Genomic DNA, 6,864 nt, shown 5'->3' with positions numbered 1-6,864 from the left:
GGAAGCGGGAGGGGGCAGGCTGTGCAAGTCAACCGCGCGGCAGCGGGAGAGGAGAGCAGGGGAGGAGGGGAGAGTACGAAAAATGGGTATTAATCACCGGGGACGGGGAGAGGGCGGGGAGATCACAGGTTGCCTGGTCTGGATTTGGGTCTCACACTCAGAACGTGCCTCCCACCCCCACTGCCCCCCACACACACCTACCTCTCACACACTGGCTCTGGGGGGAGGAGAAACCCACGAAGCTAGGGAAGATGTTTCTGCTCCCAGGGTGTGTGTGCGCGCGCGTGTCCTTTCTCTCCACACCCCCCACCCCACCCCACCCCCAAACCCCTTCACCCCCTCACTCCTATTGCTAAGACTCTGGCGGAGGCAGCTTCCCACGTCATGTGCTGGGGGAAGTGGGGTAGGAAGGGGAACAGGCTTAACCCGAGTCAGTGGCGCCTCCTCCTGGCCTCAGTGGGGAACAGCAATGAGAGAGGGCGGGCTGCGAACCGGTGGGGGAGAGAGACAGTTTGAGATGTAAGACCCTTGCTTTATTTTCTGTGATCAGCCTTTGCGTAGTATGTACAAGGCGGGTCCGAACGCAGTTTCAGGCAGGATTCTTGCCTTCAAGGAGCTTAAGATCTATTTTGAGCACGGGAGGCTGAGGCCTCAAACAACAGAGAACAATGCAAGGCAGATGTAATTAATGGCTGGGTGGCATAGTACAGATTGCACGTGTGTTCTTCCGCCTGCTAGTGAAGATTTGAGGAGTTTGGATTTTAAGTGGTCTGTTATTTAGACTTGGAGAAGAGAATCAATGAGGCAAGTGAACAATCAAGTTCACGGAAAAACACGTTCACAAAAGAGGGAAACTATTCAATATATTTCATGGCATTTACAAACACACTCGCTACTCCGCCCCGCATTTTTTTTTTTTTTTCAGGAGAGAGAGATTTTTGACAGGGTCTCCCTGTTTTGATCCTGTGTCCCACCCACCACTGTCTCACTGGCCTCTTCAAAGCCCTAACCGGACCTCCCATGTGGCCCTAACCTTGCACAGCCAGCGCTACTACTTTCACCCAGGGCTAGGCGCCCTCACCTTGTTTTAAAAGGCAAACATTTCTTCATTTCTCACCCTCTTAATTTTTTTTTATATTTTAATACCGCTTATCACCACCTGTAGTATCGTTTATTTTTAATGTTCATATTAGATATACATCATTTGTATTCTCATCCATTGTCATTTCAACGATCCAAAATATTACAGTGATGGAGCGCTTTTGTATTGGTTATGTTATGGTTGTCTCACCAACCTTCCTGAGAAGCAGCTATATGCAAATACACACATACACACACGGGAGACAGTGCTGTGTGAAGTGCTCACACCAAGTAGCTCGGGACATCGGTCTGTGTAGAAAACATCAGATGGGTTTTGCTGGCCTATAGATCAGACAGTACTCATAAAATGCCTGAACAAATTCTTTCATATTTCCTGGGGTTTGCTTGGCTTAATTTTTGAATCTAAGCATCACATGGAAACACATATACAATGTATTCACAAGCAAATGATTCTTTCTCTGCGGGGGTATTGCTTTTTTTTCTGAGAGCGTTAGGAGCGATTTTTCCACCCCTTTGGAGAACTATAGAACCACCTGAGTTGCTGTGCCATCTTGGCACACAGCGACCACCGTAAGCCACTCCATGTGCAGATTTCCAGTTGGGAGACATGGGTTCTGTACCTGAGACCTCTAAAATGGCCATTTCTTCAGAATGAGATCCATATTCACTCCAGGACCTTAGCAGGTGAGCTTTCATCTTTTTTAAATGCTGTTTTATTTTTCTAATCCAGAGCCCACATTCCCTTTCCTATCCCCAACCCCCTTCACCAAAGTCATACTGTTTTTGTCTGCTCTTTCTTCTCTACTCAAATCCAGCCGTTCCGTTCTAACCTGTTCTTTCACAAGTGTGGAAGGAGGAACAAATTCCCGCATTCCCTGTATCTAAGTAAGACCTCCTCCCCTTCAGTTTCCAGCTCAAGTCCCACCTACTTTAGGCATATTTTTCAATCATCCAAACCCAAACTGATTTCTGTAACAATTTCAAAGATTTTAAAATGAAAGATGACCCCTCACCATCATCTCATCCAACCCTCATACCTGCACTTGGAGATCTCTGGAAGAGCTACTTGATCAGTTATAATGACTGGGTGATACTTCCTGCGTGTATTTATTATCCAGGCACCAGAGACACTAAACATACCAAGTTGGACATTTGGTCCTGCATTATGAAGGAAAAGAAAAAAAAAAAATATATATATATATATATATATATATATATATATATATATATATATATATATATATATATATTTATCTCCACAACTATTCATGTTGGACCACATGAATGATTGATAGTCATATGAAATTGCCAATCACATGAAACAACCATTACTGACCTATCATTTTAAAAGGCAATTCCATATGGTTAAACTTATCATTTCATTCTTTTGCATTTTTCCACTCCTCTCAATTCCTTGTTTAGCTCTCTAAAGGTCAACCATCCTAGAGGTTATCCATAGATTCCCAGTACCTGGCTCAATTCTAGACATGGAGTAGGATTCAATAAATACTAAGATTTTTTTGGTTAACTTTATTTCCACTATGAAAGAGAGAGAGATAAAGAGAGAGAAAAAAAGACAGAGCAAGATAGCACTTCCAACAGGGCCTGATGCTGATCAACCCCTATCTTCAACCAGCCCTAGACCATGGGCACACATGTGCCCAGTGTACTCAGGGAGGTCTCCAGACATGAATCCACAACTTTCCCATGTAGGTCGGCTTTGCAGAGCACCATATACTACCGCTGTATCACCATCCAGCCCCATGGGTTTCTTTTGTTTGTTTGTTTGTTTCTTATGATTATTTTTAAAACCACTTCCTCAAGCAGTTTTCTGATACTGGAATAGCTAATTCCAAGGACCACACAACTTGTGAAGTAGAAAGTGAGTCTTTTCTCCATGATATTCATTGTTCATTGCCCATTCAATGAGACCAAGAATTATCTCCTTATTTCTCATGCTCCATGTCACCCACTTGCATTCTCAGCAATAACTTTTGCCTCCATGGACCACAGACCCTTTAATCAAATGATTTCAAAGATCACCCAGATTTATGAAATTTGAAATATCATTTTTCAAGTTTGCAAATATACATTTCATAACTTCTAGTTAGGTAGCACAAAAAAAAAAGCTACCTAACTAAATGTTGGCCTTTATTTAACAGCATTATTTATTGAGGTAAAGCTCTTACCCTAGGCTGCTAATGACACTGTTGGAGGTTCTCTGCCAGCTCGCTTGGCCCAAAGCGAGGATCCTGGGAGATGCACACACTCTTTTCCATGGCCTAATCAGCTGAGGCAAACCCTGCCCAGTGTCTGGCAAAAAAAAAAAAAAAAAGAAAAAAAGAAAGAAAAAAGAAAAAGACAAAGAAATTATTCAAATATCTCACAACATTTTTCAAAATCAGACACTGGTATCAAGGAGGAGGGGTTGTGGCCTATACAATTTGAGATTTCTCTTTAAGAAAAAAAGAGTTTAAAATCTGATGTGAAAATTAATATGTACTTAAAAAAATCACAATTTCAAAAATTCAATACTTACAAATGCTATAAAAATAAAAATTCAACTAATTTTTATTAATTACCTGTCTGATACTTCTATTACTTAGTTTTGTATGTTTTTTACTCCATATGCTTTAAGGACCTCCTTTTTTTTCTTTAGAATTATTTTATTTAACTGTATTTATTTATTTATTTTTAATTTGACCAGAGAGGAATAGAGTGAGAGAGAAAAAGAGAGAGAAAGCAAGTCACCAAGTCTGGGACTTGAACCATGATCAGCCATGTGGGAGTCCAGCATCCTTAACTACCATGCCACCTGCTAGTCCTAGCACCTCTTCATATTATGATTTAAAGTATAATTTTCTATGAAGATAATAGAAAGAACTAAAAAAAAAAAGAATCCAATCTGCATTTCAACATGGCTGTTTGCAAATTGTTTTTCATTATAGATAACGTCTAAAAATGTCTTATTTATTGATAATGGTGCAATGTTCATTTTTCAGGATTATTATCATATTTGGGAAAATTGTTATCAAATTTTTTTGCATATAAATTGTGAGGTTACGCAGATTTCGATTTTTCTTGTACAGTGACTAGTCTTAAATATCCTTTGAATTGATGACACTCATTAACTAGTTTGTAATGTATCATAAGTTTTGCATTATCTTCATCAATGTCAGTATTTTGTCTCAAACCAACCAGAAATTTAAATCTTTTCCTAATGTATTCATGTGATTCACTTCCCTTCATTAACTGGATTATAAAATAATCTTAAGAGTCTATTTGATATTTCCATTCAAAATTTCTCTTCTTAAAGAATTACAGTTTTGGTATGATTTGGGGGAAAATTATAACAACTTGCTCCTTAATGTGAGATTAATTTTTATTGATATCATTGTTCATTTTTATCTACTTTGTTTCATGTTCATCCATTTTTATCTGAGTTTACTCTTGTTTTTTCTTTAATAAATAACTGTAGATGATAAAAGAAGGAACTCTTCAAGTGTGTCTTAAACAATAGTCTTCAATTTCTCAGTTTTATTAAAATGTCTCAAAATGCATTTCCAAATTAAAAATGACAGTCTCACTTTATCAGCTCTCTGAATAAACTTTTTAATGTATCTGTATTTATGTTTCCCTTTCTCACCTATGAAAAATTTTAGAAACTTTTACATTGATGTACTCAAATTGCAAGGTTTGAGCACTTTCTAATGGGAAACATTACACTTAGAGTCTTTAAAGAAAATTCTAATTTATTGTGTGTTTAAATGGAGTACATTTGTGGGACCAGCAGTTGGCATAATGGCTGTGTCGCTGGACTCCCATGTAGTCAACCACTGTTCAAGTCCCGGACCCAGTGGCTTAAACTTACACTAGGCGTGTGTGCATGTGTGCCCAAGATCTCAAGAGGAGAATGGAAGAGATGGGATTGCCGTGTGGCCATACCCCCCCCCGGGGGGGGGGGACTTCTTGCTTTTTTTCAATGGAAATTGCAGTGTGACCATCCCCCCTGTGGGAGTGACTTCTTGCTTTCAGTCTCTCTGACTCTCTCTGTCTTTCTGGCAAGCACATGCGCCCTACAGCCAAAACCTCTCCAAAAAAAAAAAAAAAAAGAAGAAAGAAAGAAAAGAAAGTACTCCATTTGTAAGACAAATCTGATAGAAAAAAAATTACAAAATATGAGGGGACTTCAAAACCTTTGTGAGAAAGTGGAATTAAAGTAAAAATTTATTTTGACGCAGAAACAATCGAAATCCAAACCTAGTTTAAAAGAAAGTATAGATTTCCATGATTATTTTGAAGACTCCACACAAAAAAGTGCTTAGCAACTTAACAAAGAGATGGTTTTATCTCCAACTAGAATAAAGAGATGACCCACAGAGTACATGTCCTGTGACACCTTGGTGTCACACTTGAAGGCCTTTTCTTCATAACAACTAGCAATAATTTTACTCTAAAGGGAACTGATCTCAAGCCTCATAAATGTATCTCACTAAACACAAATTTAAGTATTCCTAACTCAATTACCCCTTAACTTCATTTCAAAAATGCTCTCTACCACTCCAAAGACATCCAGTGTGACAGAAAATCTGATTGGGAAAGTTGAAATGGGAAGAGACGACAATCTTGAATTATTGCAATTAAAATAATGCTACTTTTGCAAATTCTTCTAAAACATTTGGACACATCATTAGGGCCTTAGAAAGGCCCCAAGGAGAAGCTGTGAAACTGAAGCTGCATTAGCTTTAAACTCAGTCTCGACTTGTTGTTACTTAATGTGAAACAGGCTTCTTGGTTTCTTAAGGAAATAGTCAAATGATTTTTATCTTTGAAAAAATAATTTGTTAATGGCTCAGTTAACAATATGCATATTAATTCCCTACGCTAAATCCATTCCATCTTCTTTCGCTTGACAGTCTTGGAGTGTACTAGAAACATAGGCAGAGCCTTCAATTTTAATAACCCTCACAAGCATACTAAGATCCTGCCTCTACCATCATTACTCTTTTAAAAGAATGTCTATTTTGTTCTTATCGTAATGATATTAATTATTCAATTCAAGCAGTCCTTTTTCAAAGGGGCATTTAAACAACCTTCACTCCCTTGTCTGAAGCCCTGCCTATCCTCCAACAAGGAGAAAAAAATACTCGTTATCCAGTGTATTTTATTGAGTCAGTTGTGCACATGTTAACAATATGCACTTCTAGATATTCACATTGCATACTCAGAGAAACATTTCTTCGCTACTTTCCTAAATGTGCCCTTTTCTTTTCTAAATTATAAAAGAGGACAGAAGACAGGAGAGAAAAATAAAGGGAGGGATAAATAAGCCTGTTTCTGAGAGAATGGTTGAATCCAGCAAGTAGGAGGGACAAGATGTGATGTGATAGTAAGGGTTCTCTATACTGGAGGAAAGGAAGAATTTGCATCGTGTTATTTCTAGCATCACTCAACTCCTGCAGGAGCATACCCTGAACAGACTAACCCCCTATTAAGCACAGTCAGAGTTGGCACTGTCTTATTGTTTTTTCTCTTCCAACACAGCAAAGATACAACACTGTATCCAACCCAACTGCTTTTTGAAACAAATCCTTAGTTTTATCTATCCAAATAGGTCTTCTTCCTTTTTTGTTTAATTTTTTCGTCAAAACATTTCAAGAACAACAAAAAACTATCTCCAGTCTCACCATTATTATGTAGCGAAGACACATCTTTCTTGTGTTTTACTATCAGATTATTCAAGTTTCTTGAAAAACATACCCT

Source organism: Tupaia chinensis, unplaced genomic scaffold, assembly GCF_000334495.1.
Source record: "Tupaia chinensis unplaced genomic scaffold, TupChi_1.0 Scaffold143734_1, whole genome shotgun sequence".
Classification (NCBI taxonomy): domain Eukaryota; kingdom Metazoa; phylum Chordata; class Mammalia; order Scandentia; family Tupaiidae; genus Tupaia; species Tupaia belangeri.
This window is presented reverse-complemented; position numbering follows the sequence as displayed.